The sequence below is a fragment of the Falco cherrug genome, chromosome 5 (genome assembly GCF_023634085.1).
Source record: "Falco cherrug isolate bFalChe1 chromosome 5, bFalChe1.pri, whole genome shotgun sequence".
In the NCBI taxonomy this organism is placed as follows: domain Eukaryota; kingdom Metazoa; phylum Chordata; class Aves; order Falconiformes; family Falconidae; genus Falco; species Falco cherrug.
In genome coordinates, this window is record NC_073701.1 from 87118356 (window position 1) to 87141783 (window position 23428).

Here is a 23428-nt window from a genome sequence, read left to right on the forward strand (position 1 = left end):
CTCCATTTTCCTCTTCTCTTCTGATGTCCCAACTCCCTTACTATCCCTTTCTGTCCCTTTCCATCTCCTACTTCTTCTGGCCCGCCCTTTCACCTTCTTTGCAAGCATCTCCTTTCCATTTCCTCCTTCCTCCATTCCCACCTGCTCTTCTGTGTTTCATTTTTCCTCTCTGATGTCTTTTTACTGTCACTGCACTCATTCCCTCATTCCAACCTACTTCTACATCCCCAGATTTCTTACCATTTCTAGCTCTTCTTGCTCTACCATTTGGATTTGCTTGGGTTTTTTGGATGGCTTCATTTCTTCTTCTTTCCTCCCCATTCTATAAATGATTGACCAGTGTTAGGAGTTTTACAATTTTGGTGTGAGCCCAAAGAAGAAAAATACCTGTCCTTCAAACTGCAGCTATTCAAAGCCCCTGAAAAGATGTCTTGAAAGGTGTCACGTCTCTTTGGCTTCACTGGACCATCACTAAAATACAATTTTGAGTTTAGTTGGAAGGATAGTACTTCCTTGTTTCTGGTCTTTAGGTCAGAATAAGACCTTGCTGTGTTAACCTCCCACCTGTGCACCCAGGTTTTCTTTGGAAGGAGTGTTTATTGTGCTCCAAATGGTCCTTCAGTCTGGACAACAGACTAGGACTGCATCCCTTCAGCAGAACACATGGACACAGCAGCACTTTCCAGTTCATGGAGGAAGCCAGGCTTGAGGAAAGGAGGGTGCACCTGTGGACCTCAGGTAGATTGTGCTTTGATTTTCTCTGAGATATATAGTTAATTCTGCTTGTTTACAGGAGACATCACTGTTCTTGCTTGAAAATATTGAGGTGATAAAAAAGACAAATCATCTAAAGAATAAAGAAGGGAGAAGCAAAAGGCATTACGATCCATGTGTATGGAGTTGAGCAGTTTGCCCTTCTGAATGGGAGAAACAAGTTAAGAAGCAAGTCTTTCAATCCTGGAAAGACTGGAAAGCCGCAAAACCTGAAATGCTAGAGCAAAATTGGCTTTGTGTTCAGACTGTTGTAGGAAACAACACAGTAATAGAGGAATTTCAGCTACTAGGGCCACTCTGCACTCTTCCTCCATTTGGAAGCTCTAACTGCTCTATCCATTTTACAGTCAGTCTTCTCTCACAGGGGAAAATAATCTTGATTTTCTTTGCACCGAAGTTAGTGTGAGAAAGAGCAGTGCCACTCACAGCAACCATTAGGATCCTGTCCTCAGTTTTAGCATTCTCAGACAGCAAAGAGAACTGAACTTTATGCTTCTAATTCCCATTCTTATGCTAACTGCTAGGTTATTACAATCTGCAGGATGAAACAGATTTTTTTTTTAATACAATTAGCACCATAATATAGTTTTAAGACTGTTTTCCTAAAGCAGTTATGGATGTCACCCACAAGCAATAAGACATAGATCCTCAAATATATTTACATTCCTAAATCCCATTTATTTTGGTATGAACTTCAGATGAACTGGAAAGATCCCAATCTTCTCAATTTTAAACAATCCCAGCTCCACTACAGTCAAGGAGTAAATAGGTATAGATAAGTAATTCCACTGTAACAATGGGGGAAGGAAGGGTTTAAAGGATAAGGCTAACATCTGAGATGTAAAAATCTCCAGTCACTAGGACAGGATCAGTCCAACTTATTCAGGGTAAAACCAATGAAAGAAGAATTGCTGTGCAAAGAAAGAATCAAAGAGCAACAAAAAGTCTCAAAGAGCAATGTGCAGGTGACATGGCAAAACTTACTTCCTTTATACTACATAAAAAGCCAAGGTGGCAATAGAAGTAGCCAAGCAGAAGAAAATGTCAAGCTATAGATCCTGCACTAGCAGTCCGTCAGAAGACTGTCTTGAAGATAGTCCTCTATCTCCTACGCTGTCAGTTCTTGGCACAGAGATTACAAACACAAGGGCTCTTCTCAGGGTTGATGAGATTCCAGGCTGGAAACAGCAGCCTGAGGAGAGATCTGTAAATTGCCTAAATGATGCTGGAGATTTCTCACCTGAAAGATCTCGGCCTCCCCTCAACACAGTGTCACCACTTTGAAGTACAAAATTCTCAAAATGTATCAGACAAATGGCAGGTCTGAACATTTAGACATGTCTGAAAAGGAAGAGCAGTTCTCAACAGCAACCAGCAAACCCAGGAGAAAAGCAGCCCAGAACACTAGGATCCAGAGAGCTGGTGATCCCATACTATTACCAAGTATTTTGGGTGGAAACCTGTGCCACACCTGTCAGGCAGGCAGGTGGAGTCACCTCTTTCAGCAAGACAGTGAGCGCGTTCCTTTTGCTGCTGCCTCTTCACTTGGAAAGCTGGCAATCGTCCCTTGACCTGCTGTCACCACCCTGCCTCGTGCAGCCTAGGTCTTGCTTTGCTCTAACGGCACATAGATGGCTCATCATCAGCTCGGTATCTAAAAGAATACCCAAGTCTTCTTCTGCCAAGGTGCTTTCCAGTTGGTCAGCTCCAAGTCAGTGCTGGTACTTGGAGTTGTTCCTTCCAGGTGCAGGACTTGGCATATCCCTCTTCTTGAAGCTCATTAGGTTCCTGTTGGCCCATTTCGCCACCCCAGCGAGGCCAGAATTCCCACCTAGTCTACTAACCACTCCTTCCCTTTAATCACCTGCAAACTTGCTGAGGGTGCACCCTGTCCCATCATCCAGATCCTTAATGAAGGCACTAAAGGCTATTTGCCCCAGCATGGACCAGTAGTTGGCCTGACAGACTTTTCATCCCCTGGCCCCTCTTAGAAACATTTTGTTGATCTGTATGACTTCTATTAAACTTAATGAAAATCATGTGGATAAAAATCTACAATACCGTGACTCCAGCCACTGCCCTTTGGTTTTCAAAGAAGCATACAGAAGTTTCCTTGGCAACTTTTGGCTGGTTTTAATGGGAGTCATGTCGTAATTCAGAGATCACTTCTGAAGCTTTATGAATATTATTTTCTTAAACTACCTGAGAACAAGCTTAAATTTTTCTTAAACTACCTGAAAGCTACCTTAAACTAGTCTGAGAAAAAGAGTTGCCAGGGAAAATTATAACTAACTGTACTGATTTTATTTTTGAAATATTACTGCATTTTGACTGACTTTTTAGTGTAAATTCATACAACAGTACTCAGCAAATTCCTTTTTTCAGTCCCTCAGAATAAGCTCTGACCTATGACTAGGCTTCCCAAGTATGATGATAATACAAATGATTAAATAATAGCAATACAGAAGCAAATTCATTTGGAGATATATTACTTTAAATCACATTAGGCTCTACTGCTATTCCTCAGCATGTCTTTCCTAGAGTTATTTGGACTTTCACACAATTAACTCAGCATCCCCCAAAGTGAGTAAGCCTCCAGATGGTCTCTTCTTTGAGGTGGCGAAGATATTTTTACTGGGAGGGGGATGCAATTTCTTGCAGACTGCATCTGTGAGACATTTAGGAAGTTATATTGGTGCTCACAAAATAACGATTTCTGTCCTGAAAAATCATCCTGCTCTTTTATGAAAGTCTGTTTTAATTGGCTGCTTACCTAGTGTAGCTGTCTTCTCAGCCCACACTTTTGCCTGAGCTGGGCTGAGATGTCAAAAATGGAAGAATAAAATGAATTATTTAAACCTTCATGTAAAAAAACATCCAATTCTCTTGCCATTACACTGATTTTACATTAGCTCATTCAGTTTACCTTTTATATCGGTGCCTTTTATGAAGTCACTCTCTACTGACAGCACTGTGAGATGTCAACCATACCTTAGGAGCTTGCTCAAACTTAAAGATGGGTCTTCACTGATATTTGGATTTAGCACTAAACTTTTTTGGACCTTGGTATATTTGAATTTATGGCAAAGCTGAATCTGCATCACGAAGTTTGGATCTGAGTCAGAACCCTCGGTACCTACTGAAACTGCAAACTCAGTAACAACTTGCAAAGCATTGCTCATGCTTTTCCATGGGGTCTTTTGAAGCAAGCTGACAACAATTTTTTGTAATTGAAAACAGCCTCAAATATGTTTCCATCCTTTATTGTATTGTATTGTATTGTATTCTATTCTATTCTATTCTATTCTATTCTATTTACTCAATTCTATCTTATTCTATTCTGTTTTATTTTATTGATATTGACAGAATTGATAAAAACCTCTGAAACCTATTCCAACAGCCTTTGGCATATTTTAAAATATTACATGAATTCAGTGTAACACAATTTTCTAAAAAAAGAGTTACATTTCCACTGATATTTATGGATGTCAGATAAGACTCTTGAAAATGTGCGTGTAAAATTCAAGTAATTATTTCTGGGCTTCTGCCAAAAGTTCAAAATCAATTTTTGTTACATTAACTCAAACGACAAGAGTAGTGTTTGCATAATTTAAAATAAGTTTTGGTTCATATTTTTTAAAATATGGACTGTTTCAGTTGTGATTGACAACACACAACTAAAATGTAGAAATGCTTTTAGCAAGTTTCCAGTTAAATAATACTCCTTTTAAAAGTATCTAAATTTAGCAGTCAATGCAACTTCCATTTCAGTGCGCCATCACTTTAGTATCACCTTGGTACTAATGGAAAGAATGACAAAAGGCGTCTGAAATACTCTGGTTCATAACTGGTTTGTTAACCTCCACCACAGTCCCAGTGATTTGCACTGAAACTTACACTAAATTTACACCAAATAATCTTTCTACACCCTTATTTGTGTTCTTTCGTTTTCTTTTTTTTTTTCTTCTCTCCCTTATTCAGCTGTTTGCTTTTACCTGTGCTCAGGGTTCTTACCCTTGTTCACAGACGGTTTAAGAGCCGCACTGTTGCCTGACTCTTCCGTAAGTGCCACTGTGGCTGCCTGCTGGCATATCAAGTGGCCGATCAGGACAGAGGATTTGGTTGGAAAGCAGCAGCTCCATGGTCAATGTGAAGAGTAGCACACTGATTTCTTTCACCGTTCTAATTTTAATGATCCTGTGATTGTCAATATGAGAAACACAGAGACTATTCTGAAAATACACCTCCCTGCTGAAAATGTGCCTGCCCGCTGGCCTTCTTCTCCGGTCACAGCACAGAAAGACAAGAAAAGGTTGACTTTTCCTAGAGATGCTGTTCATTCTTTTTTCAGTTGCACAGCTTTTTGTCCCACTTTCCAATTTTCCTAGGTAATGGTATCACCCTCAGTTTGAAAAAGAGAGAAATACTTGTGCGTCAGAGCCCTGAAAAGACAATTTGTTTTTTTAAAGTTAAGATTTTCTCGGGTAAGAAACTTCAGTTATCACATTTTCTGTGCACTCTGCTGCAGCATACTATTATTAAACTTTACCGATGACCGTGACAAACAAGACACATTAACCAAATAGCTACATAAACAGTAGAGATGCTTCCCATGAAAGAACTGGTCAGAGACATCCACACACAAGCCCTGCTAAAATATGCAGAAGTAAGGGTAGTAGGGTCCCTGTCACTGATATAAAACTCTTCTTGCTATATGGCTTGTGATTGTATTATTTGCTATTGTTTTCCGGGTGGTTAATTACTAAATTATGGTCCTTACACGATGTCAGCAGGACTCCGTTGTCTTGGAGTCTGTGAACGAGGGAAGATCTACTAGACTCTAAGACTCGGAGAGTATTCTGAGTAGCTGCCATGTTGCCCAGGTTAGATGTAGGTGGAATTTAATTGTCTCTGTCTCACTAATACCCACTCCCAAAGGGGAAAGGGATGTCAGAAACCCACCCACCCCTCAACATTAGGCTTTCTCACACCAAACATATTGAAATGCAATACTGGGTTCAATGAAAAGCATTTCCTGATACTGCAAGGAATAAGTAACAGAAATGCCTCCCACTGGAGAACTGGAAATTCAAGCCATCAAAAACTACTGTCACTGCACAAAAATAAAGTCTTCAGCTCCCTGGCCTCAGGCTGCAATTGATGGAGTGTTGCAGAAATTGTTGCTGTTCTTCCTCTTCCATGCACATGTAGAAGGAAAAGTGTGCATCTCCAGAGCAACACTGTGTGTGTTTCTAGAAAAGGAGAACAAGGATCTAGGCTTAGACATGCTCCCACCCTCAGCACACCTTGGTGGCTGGTGCTGAGTAGCAGTGCACTCAACATACCAGTGGTTTTTGAAGTCTCTCCACAGCAGTTAAATGCCTAACAGTGAGTTGAGGTACCCAGTCAGGAGGTCAAGTACTTAATCATTAGGTGCTTTATTTCCTTTTCTTTATCTGGCCTAATTGTGGGTGTTCTTTAGGGAGATAGAGAGGTGGGATGCTCACAGGAATCATTGGGAACTCAGCATTCCCACAGGCCGGACCAGTTGCCACAGCAAACTTCTCTCCTCTCTAATATAGAATTACTATTCACTTGTTTCAAATAAGCATATGCTTTGGCCCTTCCACATGCTTTGCATTATTCCATACAGTTTTATGCTGCTTCTCCAGGAGGCATGTGTTCCACCCTCATGCAACTGAAAGGCAGAGCTGTAACTCCAGATAGGGATGATAAACCAACTGGCTGCTAATTCCATGATGCAAAATCTCACACCTTTTTTTTTTTTTTTTTCCCTTTTTTTCTCCTTGCTATGGTCAGGAGCTCTGCAGTGGCAGTACATCTGGTTTTAGCCAGAAGCGGTTTGGCACTGCTCTCTGTAACCTGGCCGGATTCCCACAGTTCTGTAGCCTGGTGATTTGTCATGAGCAAATCCATTGTGATTTGTCTTCTCATGGAAATCTGCAAAATTATATACTAACGAGTCCCTCCCCCACAGCTGATCCTTGGATGTGATACCACGCATCATCACTGTGTACCAGAGAGAGGACGTGGCCTACTACAACAAAGAATCAATGACCATCACTTCATGGTCTGGAATGACAGAGCCTAAACTCTGAGTCTGTGCGTCCTGTGGGACTCTCTGCATGTCTGTCTTTCCCTTGCACCCAAACGGTAAGTGATAGTGATATGTTTGTCAGGAAGGTGCTACATGAAAAATGAAATAGCCGTGTGTTCCTGCAACAGCGTTTTTGAAGAACCACATCATGCATACGTGTGCAGGCTGCACAAAACAGCTTTCTGAGATATGCATAGAAAGACCAGGTGCCCTGGGGTTAGCATGGCAGTGCAGGTATGACAGCAGGTAGGTAATCCATTCTGCCTGCGAGAAACCTTACGCGGTGCAGGTCCCTGGAGGTCAGATCCTTGGATACAGCAGCTGGTGTGCTCCAAGGCACCCAGAGAGCACGCCAGAGGTGAACTTCTGCAGAGTCACTGTGTTAAAGAGTTTGTGCCTAGTGTGCCACGGGAAACTTTGTGATAGGACAGGCCGAAGGAAGATTTCTTGGACAACAAGCAAACAACCCCAGGATTACTGTACCAAGAGCATTAACTTTGCATACATGTCCTATCTTATGAATGGGAAAGGAGGCCTTTTCTGCAAAATTTTCATGTGCTGACTTCACCAACGAGACTAAGTGGTAAATGGCAGTGTGATCACTTGGTGGAGAGGATACCATTTCTTCTATCCTTTTCAGATCTCATAAAAATAAAACACTGAGCCTGCTGGTTCATGTTTTTGTTGCCCAGCAGGTGGGAAAAAACATCCATTAGGGGAGATACCAAGAAACAACTGAAAGAAACCTTAAAATATCTTATGGCACTGCCACAAGTAAATACCTAATAAAACAACGATCGTCCTATTTCTTGCTTTTTGTGTTAGCACCATGCAAAATCCATGTCCATTACCTTACCTTCCAAAAATAATCAAATAAATTAATAATTTAAAAAAATGTTCATTGTTTCAGAATAAAACCACCTTCATTATATCTATATAAAGGTCCAGTCTTCCCAGAGGTTCACCTGGCAATTCCAAGGCTTTCAAAATTACACTGCAACAAAAGAATTTATAGGAACAAAAACCATTGAGGATCCATGTTTCCAAATGAACCAATTCCAGCTATATTTCTTACTTTAAAGAATAAAGCAACACATGTTCAATCAAGGTCATTAGATAGAAGAATCATATTACATTTTCTTGGAAGTACTTCCAAACATAGATAACAGAAGACATGATGCTACTTCCTTGACTGTTTCCAGCAAGTACTAGCAGGAGCCATGCAGTAGCAAAGGAGGGAAAACTTTTTTCAACTCCCTTGTTCAAGGGGTTGTTCCATACTGACTCCGTCCCTGGTGTGATCTGGAGACATTCTGGGCTGCCTAACCCAGGCTGAATGGTCTGTGTTCCCCACCATGATCCCTATAGAAACTGCAATGCACAGGCAAGTCTTTCTCTGTCCAGAAATGGATGTAGCCAAACGGCAACGTGCAGCCAGAAAAAATCCCATTAGCTGCTGATGGCAGCTTCTGAGACCCTCTGCATTGCCATCAGAGCACAAAGGGCTCCAAATGGGGCTGAAGTTGCTGCCAGCAGATTTTATAGCAATGGGTATGGAAAGCCCAGCTCCAAACCCAACTTCATATAATTAAAAGTCTCTCGCATTTACTTCACAAATTTCCTGGAATGTGGCACCACCCAAGTATTAGTTGTTCATCACTATCAAGCTGAGAGCTTCAGTAAACATTAAAAAAAACACAGATAAGCTCATTCTGACAAGTGAAAGCCAATAGTGAGCTGGGATATAACAACAGGTAAGTGTGGCACATCCTGTGATAAGGAAGAGCTTGTTCTGGGAAGGGCCCTTGGTTTCAGTTTGCTAATTTCCTTTCTCTGCAGCACTGGCAATAACAAGGGCATAAAAGGCCTTTTTCTAATTTGTACTGCATGTTCGGAAAATGTCTTATGTCTTCACTGTTTCGGGCGCTCACAGGGGGTGGATGGCACTTCTACCGCCAGCATTAGCCAACACTCTCCCACTGCTTCAGTGTTTTCTGTCACTCTACATCCTGCATTGCCAGGTAAGGTAACCCATCGTCTCAACCCATATTACCACTGGGGATATAAAAAAAAAAAAAAAACAACCTAAAAGGAAATTAAGTTGGAAGAGAACTGGCTGTATCTCTAAATACAGTGAGATCATTAATGCCAGCCATGCTAAGCCAACGTCTGAATCAGCTACATTTTTAGTGGCCAAATTCTGGTGTGATTTACACTTACGTGGATCCAGATAAACTCCTTGGAAGTGAAGGGAGTTCCTGTGGAGTTGTCTCACAGTAAGGCAGAAACAGAATATACCCCTTTGTTTAAATTCCTCATGGTTTCAAGAGTACAAATGAGTTGGGAAGACCCTTTATTGGGCTTATGAACTCAGTGGAAAAAGTAATCCAGAAAGACAAAAGTTTCTTAGGACTCTTATGTAGCCACCAAAACCACAAAGAGGATACTACTAGATTATAACTCTTAGAACGGCACTCCTGGGAGCAGAAATCAAACTCCAACAGAGCAAAAGGGAAAATCAGAATCATCTAGTTTCCATTCTTCTTAATAGGTTTTCTTTGTATTTGTTTCCACTTGGAAACAAGTTGTGCTTTTCACTTTACAACACATAAAATACATTTTAAACTCATTTGTGTGAGAGACAGCATTTCCCCAGATTCCACATAGCAACAAGCATGATGAACTGAAAGCTACCCACTGGAAGTAATGCTTTGCATCGTAAAATTCATAAAGTATCACTTTTTCTCTATATACAACACAGTACCAGCTTTCATTGTTTTTTTCATCACAGTTTTAGTGAGACAGAAGACTAAGTAACAGAGTGCCAAGCCTGGTATAATGTTTTTAAGGATAAAAGGTTTGGGGCAATGGAGGTCATTGCTACTGGAAGAGAACAACCTGTTTCACAGCAGCAAGATACTAGAGGGAAAACTGGAAACCAACAGCTTCATCTCTGGCTCCCATAATGCGCATGGTAATGCTGCCTGTGAGTGACTGGAAGTCCCTGCTGATGTCAGGCTGTGAAGAGAGACGTGTCACCATTTTTCCAGAGGCATAAAGTGAGCGAGCTAAACTCAGACCAACAGAGGCTCACTACAGCGAAGGAGGAAAGCAGCAGCAGGGTTTCAAAGGGGTCATCTGCCTTGGTGAATGCAAGCGCTGAGAGCACAGTGGGCAGAGGACACTCCAACTCCATGGCCTGCTTAGTCCTGAAGAGGTCCCAAAGTTCGTGACTTACACAGAGCTGACAGATTTCGGCTTTTTCCCCACAAACCAGCCAGGCTGCTGTAGTCCCTTGCATGGCTGGCTATGTCAGGCAAAACAGGGTATGTAATCCATGGGCAAGAAATTTTTTTCTGTTTCTTCCCCTGTCCCACTTGTCTTGGTTTGCCAGGACTCAAGTAACTTTTTGTGAAGAGAGCCACGTACAATCCTGAGCCACAGGGCACAGCAACAAGGATTTGCTATTTGCAGCTTGGTTTCATCTTCAGTTCTCTTTCTGCTCCCAAAACATAGACCTTACCAGCTCTGGAGAGGTCACATTCGCTCAGCTTAGCTCTCTGTCCCTCCACAGCAGAGTGGCCCCATCCTTGCTACCACGGAGGGAGAAGAGTCCCAGGCTCAGGCTGTCCCCAGCAACCGGCCCAGGTACCATCTGGAGAGTGCTGGGTGGCTCGGCCGAACCACGTGTGGGCTGGGCCAACAGGCACTGCCAGCGGTCGCAGGAGAGCACTTCAGCACTCACTACACCCCTGATCATTTCACTGGCATACACATGGCCCTTCAGGAGGCCGAGAGGGGACCGCAGGACTCAGCAGCAGCCAGACACTGCCTTGGGCTCACCCCCTGGCAGCTGCTGTGGGCAGCTCCTGTTGTAGCAGCGCAGTACAGACCAGACAGCCCCAGCAGAAGTCCTGCGTGGTTGTGCTCTGAGGAGCTTTGGTTACTGTGACAATTGCCTTTCCCTAAAACAGTCCTGGTCACAATATCTAAGATGATGTACATGAAAGACAGGCAACAAACCATCCCTATTTCAGAGAAACCAGCAAGGGAGTAACCTTCCAGAGGAGACAGGGCAAATTGCCTAAAGACACCCTCCAAAACATCCTGTCTGAAAAACAAGGATGCAGTCACAACACCAACCCCTACCCAGGCCCCAGAGGAGAATGGCCAAGTTCTCTGTCCATTCTGCTGGAGACTGGAGCTGCTCAGATCTGAAGCAGTGTACAGACTTTGGATAGACTGGTTAACAGATAGTTTTGAAAATAAATAGCGTGATTAAATGGATAAAATTCAACTAAGAAAAAGACACACAGCATATATTTCTTGAGCCCTCTTACCAGTTTTCTTGTTTTATTCATTCAGGGTTTGGCAGGGATGCTAGCCCATTCCCTTGATATTACCAGCAGTCTCAGGAGTTCAGCATCACTAGCAAATGCCAAGGCTTCCAGGGTATCTGTGATATTTGAAACAGAGCTTTGGTTATGGACATTTATTTATGGAGCACTTTCACTCCAAGCTTCCAAAACACTGACCACAACCCTGTTCTGGTACTAACAAGAATCCCTTCACTAGTCCTGGATTATTAAAATGTCTGGCAAGACAGGAACAGCTCTTAATACAGCAGCTCTGTACTACAGTATGAGACAAGCAAGGAATAATAATGTATCTAACTAAATTACATGCAAATGTCGGTTAAGCAAAATATAGTTACCCAAATGGAATTTGGACAGAATCCTCATGTTAACACCCCAGCTCTCGGCCAAAGTGCCAAATCACTTCTGAAGGTTAAGAGTAGCCAAGAACTTGGTTTTACAGCTCATCCAAAAGCCCATAATGTTTGCATTAACTAGTGGATTATATAATAATTACCATTTTAGCAATGTGTTGTGACTGTGCATATTATGAGAATTTTTTTTATTGGTAATGGTGCCTGCCTTAAAACGGTCTGTCGTTCACTGCTGTCGGTTTCTTCAATTCTAGACAGGTTTAGCCCATTTGAAGTCTTGCAGGTACTCTTTATTTCCTGTGTCTCTCTCTGATAAGAAGCATTTCTGCAAGAGTCGGTCATTCTGACAATAAAATCAAGACAGACAGATCAAGCAGTTTTTCAGAGAAGAACTCTCAGGTTTAAGGAAATGCAGATTTTGCATTCTGGTCTGCAAAAGTTCACTGTGATTCAAGGACAGGCTGTGTGACCTGCTCATAGCGGGTTTTGGCAAGTCACTCTCTTTTTCTTTTCTTTTCTTTTCTTTTTTTTTTTTTTTTCATTAGGCAAGTACAGGTGAAACAAATGTGAGCAGCAGAATTTATTATACTCTATTGAGCACCAGGGGACTGTAATTACAAAGCTTCAATGCAAGACTGACACCATCTGGCTACTGCAGAGTTTGCAGGCTTTACAACATTTCTGCAAAATACCGCTTTTACGCGCAGAAAAACACAGTATTTCGACCTCCAGTTCCAAGTGGGGGATCCCCAGTGAACAGCCAGCACCATCTGAGTGCACCCTATGGAATCTGGAGAAGCTGAGGGCTCCTTGGCAGCAGGCACCCCCCGTCCATCGCTGCTCTCGGGGCAGGTGCAGCTGTTTTATGGCCACAGCTCTGCGATGCTCCCAACCAAAGCTGTCACCCAGTGTAAGCAGTTTCTAGTAAATACTGATTTGGACATTTTTATATATCAGCAGGGTGAACCTCTAGCTTCTGTATTATCTTCTCAGGAACATGCAAGAAAATAAGGTGAGAGGCCAGAATGTTCTTTGAGAAACCACAACGTTTCTCCAAGTAAATCAGCCGAGGTTTAAGCTAACTCGCTTGAACAATGCACTAGAGTCAATGAAATTGCTTGCATTCTTAAACTGAAATGACTGGATAAGCACCTCCAAACAACAGTATGAAACAGAAATTGAACCAGATGTGGCCTATTATTTACCCACATCATGTACTGAGCTTGGATTCACAACCTGTGAACTTCATTCCCTGGTCAGGAAAGAAAATAGCAACCAAAATTACATTGCAGCTGAATACTGGATGACAAGAAATAATTTCTCACTTCTCTAACTGCTTTTTCCCAGATGCTTACAGCTTACTTATTTGCATTTATTTGGAGCAGGATTGCTCCTTTTTAGCACTTTCCCAGAAAGGAGTAAAGCTGACTGCTTTCTCTAAGTGAGTCAGAATGAGTCAGACCATAAGGATGGAAGAGGGGCTCCAGCACAAAACTTCTTTCTGCAAAGGGTTTGAGGAAGAAGAGTTTCAAGCTGCACACTGCCTTTGTGGAGCTTTTGCTAAGGTGCTGCAACTATAGCCCTTTCCCCTGCTCAGATCAGCAAAGAAATTGAATTTAATCCTTGCTGACCGATAAGGTGAACATTTGCATCCGGGAGGAAGGAGCAGAATTATGTAATAAACAATAAAGGATATGACCCAAAGAAATCATCATTACAATTATACAGACAGACACTTGAAAGCTATTACAAGCAGATGGAGAAATAGGATTTTCAAAAGTACAAGGTTTCCTTAATAAGAACTCCATCTGGGATTTAAAGTTTGCAGCTTTTTCTGGTTTCCATAGAAAACTATTTGCATATCTTAACATAATTCAGATTATTACCGTGTGTCTGCAATCTTTACTAAAGGAGTGTTCAAACTCTACCCAGAAAAGGAATTTTCATTCTTCACATTGCATATTAAGTTCAAATTTGTGTGCTTCATCTTAAAAAGATTCATATTTTTGCTTCCTTGCAACCCTGAAAACCGAATACAAGGGTAAAGTAAGAAAGAATTATGAAATCCCAAATATACTTCCCTTCCTAATAAATGGACTTGTGGGAGCCTAACTGTTTCCCAAATACATCTTGGAAAACTGCCATCACCAGAACTACAAACCAGAGCTATGCGAATATCTGTTTGTATAGTTTGGTTGCCAAAAAAATGATCAAATAATGAAATAAAAACCGCTTTGACCTAAAATGAACTTGTCTTTTCTCATTTCCTTGGAAAAAGAGACAAATCATTTGAGGACAAAAATAAAGGAAATATCTTTTTCTTTTTCTTTCTTTTTTTTTTTTTTTTTTTAGACTTTATGGCTTTTTTAGTCTATTTAACCTACTACAAACATTTGCATTTGTTAGCATGCAATATTTTTGCTGAAAATAAGGTAACTAGTTTTAATCAGGTTACCAGATTAAAATACAAATGCTTCTCCCAGAGTCTGTTATTCTGTGTCCTGCCTGTAAGGAATTTAGTGCTTCTCGTCGTGCTCCGTTATTAACACTGCAGCAGCTCTGTGAGATGGAGTCAAATGCTGCTGCAGGGATCTGTTACTCTCTGCACGTTGCTGGAGAGCACTGGGCTGGACTGGGCTGAACCCTGGGCTAAGGAAGCACCTCTTTTCTGTACGGTAGTTCCTTGCTGCATTTATGTGCAGTTTTCTAGTTTGTATCATAATGGGCTAGTGCCAATTCATTAAAAATTCACACAAGCTTTTCCATGAGTTCACACGCTGTTCTTATCACAGATGGACCCAAACTGCAAAATCTGGATCCTGAATTAAATGTTCTTTTGCTTTGCTATGTCAGATGCAAGGTCTTGCCTTCACTAAGGGGAATAAAAGAAGAAAAACAGCAACAAAGAAAAAGGTATGTTCTTATTTAGATTTAGCTAACTAAAGGTAAAATCCTAGCAAAGGCAAAGAAACTCATAGCTTTCATTTGGCTTCTCCACAGTTTTCAGCTCAATGTTTAATTTATTTGAAGCCTATAAACTGCCCCGTCTTCTTCAGTGAAGTATTTTTGTGCATTAATTGCTCTGAGTTACAAGTGCCTTTTTACTTTAGTGAGGAAAATACCCAAGTGTCTGAGCAAGGCCTAGTTTAGACCTCAAAAAATCAGAAATAATACAGCACTGCATGTTAAGACACTATTTGGTTTTGCTGCCAGCACACTGCACATTTTCAAAAGCAATACCAAGGTGGGATCCCAGGATGACAGATGTCACTCAGACCTCCTGTACAAGGGGGACAGTGAAGGAATTCTGCAGAAGACACCTGTATTTTGCTGCTTTGCATGCAATGACAGGAGAGCGTGTCTTTTTGCCTAGGCTGGTTTGTGACCAGGACCAATAGTAACAACATTTTTTCACACTGTTATTTTTGGCTGGTCTGAGTGTTACGACTTAAGGATAAGGGAAAGTGAAGACCAGTCAAAATGCAGCGTAAATGAGATGATAATGATGAATTAAATTCGACGTGCACTTAACAGTTTTTCTGTGCCCAGCAATGCTTGGAATAAGAACACGTTTTGCAGTACTGCCAGATCCTGTAACATCACCCAGGACCAGTACTGAGGAGGGCTGCTCCCTCCGAAGACTCCTACAATTACATCTTTCCACAGAAGGTTTAATGTTCAGTAGTCTTGTTAGGAAGAAATGTGTTTTAAACCAGAGTTGGAAATAGAAAAGATGATCATGATACAATTATGCAGAAGGAGAACAGCACAGAACTCCTCACAGAGAGGAGTTTGGGAGAACTCAAACCAAACCAAACCAAACCAAACCACAAAAATGAAGTCTTTTTTTCTGTATTACACCCAGCATCTTAACAGATACCTACCTCAGCAGGACTGCTACAGCTAGCTGCTCTGTTCCTGTTTATCTTCAGTCATATTAAAAGATCCTTATGCCACACTCTGAACCATGCAAAGGGTTAAATACATGTGCCGTGAGCTGTTAAAATTCAGTGGATCACAAATATTGCAACCAAGGCCAAAATCTTTGGATCGCAGTGTCAGCTTTATGATAGTGCTTTGTAGTGCAAAAGGTATTTATTTCCATTTCATAAGCATTTTTTATGTTATACTTTTTGTATGCCTTTTCAAAGTCCAGAAGACCTTTCAGCACAGCATGCTGTATCACCAGACAGTTTTTCCTTTATAATTTTCTTTGGATATTCCCTGGAAGATTGTCGTTGTGAAATTTGTACCGATTTATGCTTTTTCCCTGTGCCAAATAGATACATACTAATATACTACAGCATATGCTCTCAGTATCATGTCTAAACCAAACACAAACACACAATCTATTAAATGCCTATGAGGTTTACCATATTAGATCATTTACATTATGTTTAAATGATTCCTCTCCTCCAAATTCTTTTAAAGCCTAAAGAGCCAGCATAAGTCCAGAAGCAATCAGAAGGAAGCCAAGACCTACAGGAGATCGATAGGAAATTTTAAATTTAGAGTCTTTGAATCTAAACTGCTGACAAAGATTGCAGGGTCAAAAAAAAAAAAAAAGTAAACCAGTTAATGGCTTTTCTAAGTAAACATCCGAGATTTTTTTATCATGCAATGAAGCTTTTTTGCATATGTAATCTTCATCCTTTTCCAACTCCTACCCGTTGGTGGAAATGTAAGCTTTTATATACCAACAAATCAAAGTTCTCAAAAGAAAAATATGCAAAGGAATGCACTATAGATATCAATTTTTAAAAACACAGTTGACTAAATATTGACCATTTGACATTGAGTACTGTGAGAATAGACGTCCATGTCAGAACATCTTCTTTTCCTTGTTTTTATTTCTAAGCAGTGACTAACTATAGAAGCAGCATCACATTTATGCTACCATAATTAATGTGGTGACAGATTTTCCATTATAAATTTCTGTTTTCAGGGATTTATAACGCATCTGTGGAAGACCGTTCCAGGCAAAGAACATTTTTGAAGGGTAAAGATCAAAAATCACATTAAGCTTCATGTTTAAAAGAAAACTGTACCTTTTTTCTTCAGCACAGCAAGCCAAAAGTTCAAAACAGCAGTGAAAGGATAAATGGGTCTGCCCTGCTTTATTTTGGCTTCACACTGGAAAAAGTGATAGACTTTATATCTTTAACAGTAGACATTAATATCAGAAGAACATTAAACTGCTTTTGAGGCAGCATGGAGGCTGGCATTCACTAACAGTTTAAATTACTTCAGTTCCTTGCAAGACAACATTGTCTCCTAAGAATCTCAGACATAAAAATTTTCATTTAAACTTCGGGTAAACATTGATTTCAGAAAGCTATGATTTTGTCCCCAGCAGCTTGTACACAGAAAAAAATTTGGTTTCAATAAGGGAATGTTTGGGTAATAAGGATAAATAAATTGAAGGTTTATTTAAATGTTGAGAAGAATGGAAAATACTAAATCAAGCAGAAGACTCAAAAATGTTAAAATAGCCTAAAGTATATTACATAAATCTTGTTAAACAAAACAAAACAACCCTTTTAAAGCACTCCTGTGTGTCTGCATTTCCATTGAAGTCTGTATTTTTGCAAGGCTGGAGCTGAAATACAAGTGTATATATATAAAACCAAAAACAGGTGGGGATGAAATCCAGAGAGATGAACTATCAAAAAAAATATTTAAATTATTTGGCACATAAGAAGCACGGTGTCTATGCTATTTAATCACCAATATTTTCATAAGTTGCTTTTTCTTTTGTTTTTAAGCACGTGCGGTAGTTTTGATGTTGTAGGATATATGTAAAATAATAGGTTATAAATCATTAAACCTGACAATATTGTTTCACTAGCACGTATGTTTTATTTGTGTGATGGAATTTTTTGCAGTCTGTCTCTAATTATAGGAAGGGTTATTTTTTTTCTGTAGTTTATTTGACTTCACCACTTCTCAATTTATGCCATATTTAGGACGTGATACAACTAATAATGTGTATGAAGCCACACTAGTGTTTCCACTAGGGCCAGCTAAGGAATGTACCCCCTTTAAGTGAGTGTTTAAATCTCCTTCACTTAAATATCAGCCCCAACATGCAGTCACAAGCCCTCCTGAGCGAAGGCCTGGTGGAGAGTTTCATCAATGGCTTTGTGGAACGAGGCTCAACACATTTTTGTCCTTTTAATTCTAAGCCAGAAAATTTAGCATTATGCAAGTTAACTTCAGATGGCTTTAATCTGCTGAGCACGAAATGCAAGTTCTGTGCAAGGCAGGATGGGGCTCGTGCTCAGCCCTGTGCGTACTGCCTGAACGGCGTCCGGGATGCACAGACACCCACCCCGGCTCTACCGACCCAGCACCGGACCAGGGGGACCTGTGCCACAGGGGCAGCCCCTGCTCAGGAGTGGCTTTGGGTGACAGGGAACGACAGCTAGTAAGCCATGAACTTAAGCTGCCTCTGTGGTGCGTTTGCTCAGGCATCTGTATGTCTGCTGTCAGGCGTATTGCAGAGATGTTCTAGCAGATGCATATAAAGTCGGTTCAGTTCTTGCCGGGTTCATCTGTCCTGGCCCAGGGCTCGCCCTGCAAGAGTTAGCCTGGTGCATGCAAGAGAGCAGAAACTGCCAGGCAGGCTGGCCTTTCACTGCCTTCCATCTGTGGGGCTGTGCCCGATTCTGCTGTACTCCCACCAGCCCAGTCTGCTGCACACAACACACAAGGTGTGCACCTCCTCCCCTGTTGAGATGGAAGAACAAGCCCCAAGAAGACCACCTGTGTGGAGGTGATAGTGCTGCTGCTTGTAAGATACAGCTTGAGCAGGTTTCAGGAGACAGCCCTCATGACAGAGTCCCTCCAAGGTGTTTCCACTGGGCACCTTCTTGGCTTTGCAGAAGCAGCTCATGGATCTCAAACGCTAATCTTTAGCTTCCATGAGTCCAAACTGTTTCTGTGTCTCTTGCTCTAGATTGTCTTGCTTTAGCTCTTATCAGTTATATATTTGGCTATTGGTAGCACTCATTTCTAACCAATGATCTCTTCCAAATTAAAAAAAAAATAAATAAATACATTACTGTTTAGAAAAATTTGTTAGTTCCAGCAGGTCCTTGGAAAAAGAACCCCATATTTTATTTTGGCTGTTTCCCTATTTCTATCTGGCTGATTCATTTACAAACTATATGAAATTTCTGCATCCCAGCTGTACTTTATAAGCACAAAATAGATCCACCCTCCAGGTGCACACAATCCAAACTCTACCACACCATTTCCCTACCAAACACACATGCATTTCTGGGGAATCAGAAGCAGTGCCCAGAACAAATCTAAACCATTCACTTCAATGATAACATTCATGAGTATATACAACGTTTGTAGCTCTGTTGTTCTATAGAAAAGGCTAGATGATCTGGTCGGTACCCTCACACATTACAGGTCATTACATTTTATCAACATACCCTTCTTAAATGTTCAAATATCTAAATTTAGGGCTCTGAAAGAAGTGCTCAAAGGCCCTAAGATGAGCTAAGCTGTTTATTCCATGCAGTCGTCGACTCCTTCCTTCTCCCAAAGGTTGCTGCTCCTGCAACCAGGCAAAGGGACAATTGTTGCAGCCTGCACCCTGTTGCTCCACCTTTAGACCAGGAGGAGGGAGGTGGGAATGCACAGCTGGCGGTAATACTACCTCCAAACACAGAAGCTAGATCCAAATCTGAGCTCATCTCTTCAGTACTTAGATCAAACTATTCTGAAGCTCAGTCAGTGATTCTGTTTATAATAGGGGAAATCAAAGTCTCACTAGCATCCAAGGCCCTTTGTGTGATACAATATTGAAATGATTTCTGTTGCTAACCTTGCTATTCTCTGCATTTCCTGTGTATACAATAGTGACTTCAAATAGCAGTTCAAATATAAATAGCAGACTCTTTTATCCCAGGAGTCAGAGTATTCTCACAGAACACCACTGAAGCCAACAGAACTTCCACCAAGAGCAGTTTTTCGTCTTTCCACTGTCTTTGTACCTTTTCCAGCATGGGGCGTGTGCATCACCTTCAGGAGAAAGTGGTCACAAAAGGCCACTGATGAGCTGTGGAGTCCTCCACTGGTACGGACCTTCCCGTGATTGCATCAGTCATGTCTTTGCTGCCTGTCTTCCTGCAGCTGCCTGGCCTTTGACAGGTGATGCTTTGGGAGTTAAGATCTGAAACATGCCAAAAGGGAGGTAACGGGCCAGGGTAGACCTCTGTTTTTTCTAACTTCCCATGGAAACTTTTCTTCAGCAGGTACCCATTAAAGAATCTTGCTGTAACTTACACTGGGATCAGGGATCCTGAAAAAAGGAGACCTGTCAGCACTCGATAGCACGACAATTTGTGTAATGCCATGAAGTGCCCGAGTTAGCTGTGCTGCTATAGCACACATGAGGAATCACCATATAACACTGAGTTTCCATGCATGAACTGGGGACACAAATACTTTTGGGTTAGCTCACAGCTAGGTGCTAATGCCATCTTCTCTTTGTCTTGCCTCACACAGGTCCTTGAAGAAAGCAGTGTATGCAAAGTCATCGGGAAGACCGTCACTTCTGTGAGAAGGCTGGGTGCTGTAACCTGTTCATGTGGGAGCAACAGCCTAGTGAAGATAGTTTGTTTTATTTCAGGAACTGTGTTTACATTTATACAAATTAAAATTTGTTCCCACTGATTAATGCTGTCTTACTTTTGTTGAGTCACCTCACAATGCAACCACTATTTTCTACTGACTTGGTAGGAAGATAAAAGATGAAGCAAAGTTCCCATGAAAGTAACCTCGATTAACTCCGTGACTGAGGGCCGTGCAGAGATTACACTAATTTAACTAAAACTTTTTAAACTGATTTAGTTAAAACCCATGCAGTTCCCATATGCTGCTTGAAGAAATTTATTTGATTGGATGTATATTAATTTTAGACACTGGGACAGATTGATAAGCTTTTACAAAAGGGAGCAAGTCCCAGATTATATAAATCAATTTACAAATTGATTCAAAAATTGTATTTTCACACTGGGACTGAGACTGACAAACGTCTTTTTCTCTCTCATAGCTATATTGACTGAAATGATTACAGTCATGTATCCCTGATTACTATAGAGAAAATAAATAGCTTCCATGTTCACAGTGCCAAAGAGCAGAAGTATGGTGAGGTCTTCACTAGAAGATTTCTTATAAATTACTGCACATCTTTCTCACAAATCCAAAAATTGTTTCTCTTATCAACCCAGATTGTTTTTGCATTATGACAGGGATTAATTCAAACACTTCAGAAGCAAAAACTGGGAGAAGAGGGAAATGTCTGGAAAAGTAAATCTGGTCGACTCCTGCTGAGTTTCTGCAGTGTCACTATTACGATTGTACTTTGTGATGTGTGTCTCACAGGTGCCACTGTGCTAAACTAAATGGAAGATGCGGTCCCTGATCCAGCAAGTTTCCGTCTGGTTTTAGGTTTTGAAGAAGAGGGAATACACAAGAAGAGAGACTAAAAATCTAGAGTAACATGTCACACAGATATACTCCAGTCTCAATTTGATTATAACAAAGAACATCAAAGATCAGGTTTGGATTGTTCCTAACTAAAAATGTAAATTGTTGGAGGTTTTAGCTCATCTGTAAAACCAGATGAGTTAATAAGATCAAATGAAGTTCTTGCTCTCACGTATCCTATTTCAGAAGGGCTGAGCATTGCAAGGGTTTGCAATATAAAAAAAGAACTATTTAGTTTGGTCCAGATACTGTAGCATACATTAATACCAACTTAATGGATATTATAACAGTAAGGAAGAAAACATTAAAGCAATGCAAACCTTGAATTACTGATCTGCTTGTGTTCTTCCCCTTAGACTACTCTGCATGGCCTCCTATGGCAATGGCTTATCTAATATCAACAGGAGATACTGCAGGTTGTGTTGAATTGCTTTGTTACTGTCAGCTGGGAAAAAAAAACCAGGAGAGACGAGATTGATGATATGACTATGACAGTGGGTTTATTTAAGCCAAAAGGTAATACTTAAGCAGGACATCCATAGGACATGCCAGGTTCAAGTCTGTCCTTGATATTTAAATCTCCATCATCCAGGAGATTTTTCCCTAAGCATAAAGACATGGAATTCTCTTAATCACTTCTGTGGTAGGTATTATGCATTTACAAACTCCTCTGAGGAGAGACCAGAAGAAATTTCTAACATACACAGATGAGTGCCTCACCCATCAGGCCACAGGGTTAATCCCCTGATTTTTCCTAACCTGTCTCTCCCTCTTTAACAGATCCTGCAGCACTTTTCACACATAAAATGAGATGAAGACCAAGACAAAGAAATCAGTTCATCCAGTGCTGAATTATTACAGCCACTTTGATGAAATTTGGTAACTGTTTAGTAACATGAGAACAGAAATTCAGTTTAAAATGGGAGGAGGAAAGAGTTGTCATGGGACTGTGAAAGGGAGAAAGAGGGATGTGTCGTGAGCTTCTTAAGGTATCTTCCCCTGAGATACCTGCCCACTCTCTTTTGATTTTGTTATGCTGGACCTACAAGCTTCAGCCTTCTGCCGTTTTCTCTAGCTCTGCACAAACTTACAAGCCCTCTGCCCTCATGTTCTCCCTTGAGAGATGAGCCCCACCAGACAGTATGAAAGCCATGAGTGTCCATTCCTCCCCATGGATGCTTGTTCTCTCACACTCCCTGGCATCCTGACACACCTGAGGTTCAGGAGCTTCCCAGGCTGAAAATGTTTCAGCAAACATTCATGTCATCAACAGTCACAGGTCAGCAGAAGCACAAACATCTCCTGGGCAACCCCAGGCAGTTCATGCACTCTTTTGTACTTTCTCCACCTGTAAAATGTGGCTAATAATACTTCCTATTTCTACTCTTTTATCTGCCTTTCTTAAGGTTTCAGTCTTACTACAAGATGTAAATACAAGGAAACACCCATACAGAAACATAAAGTCCTTTTAGCTTTAAAACATTCTGGTTTTGCCTGCCCTTGGAAAGAACTGCCCAAAGCTAAGACTCACCCACCACATCAAAGCTCTGCATATCTATATCTATGTACAGCACCTAGCACACTGCAGCCACAGTCTTGGATCAGGATCCTTCAGAGGTGCCATAACACCACTGCTAGACGCTGTATAACACTTTTCCCTAATGCCTTTCAAAACATGTATTAACAGAGACCTGTACAAAGTTACACCCTTAGAAATGTGGAATGCTGGCCGTGCACTCCAGCAGTGAGGCTCTGTAGTGGAGATCCATGTCTGAAGACCACACAATTAGCAAAAGCAGTGTAAAACAAACACAAGAAGTTACGCCTCCACCCAGTGCAGAGTTAAGTTACAATTTTTTTTATTTATTTTTTTTTGTCTCAAGTTATAGTAGATCTTAAATGCTGTCATAGGATCAAAAATCGTTTAGAGAAAATTTATGGAAGTAAAATCCATAAAAGGTTGTTAAGGCAAAGACACTATGTCCACCTCGGGAGGCCCCTGGCCGGCTGGAAGAATATTCTGCAGTTTATCACTGGATAATTTTCTTGTTCCTATACCTTTCCTTAGACATTTTTATGACACCATACAGGGATGAAAGGATGCTGCTGAGGTTGTGAAGACATTCAAGTGCCCTCACTGAAGGATCAATGTGGCTAGAGATCGGCTGCATGGTCCATGGGATCTTCCAACAGTCCATGGCAAAGAGAGCTAGTACAAACTTTGGATCATCAGCAGAAGAGTGGTTCAGGCATCTGAGCTATGCTGTGAAAGAAAGAAAGGTGAGGAGGGGCTTCACAGT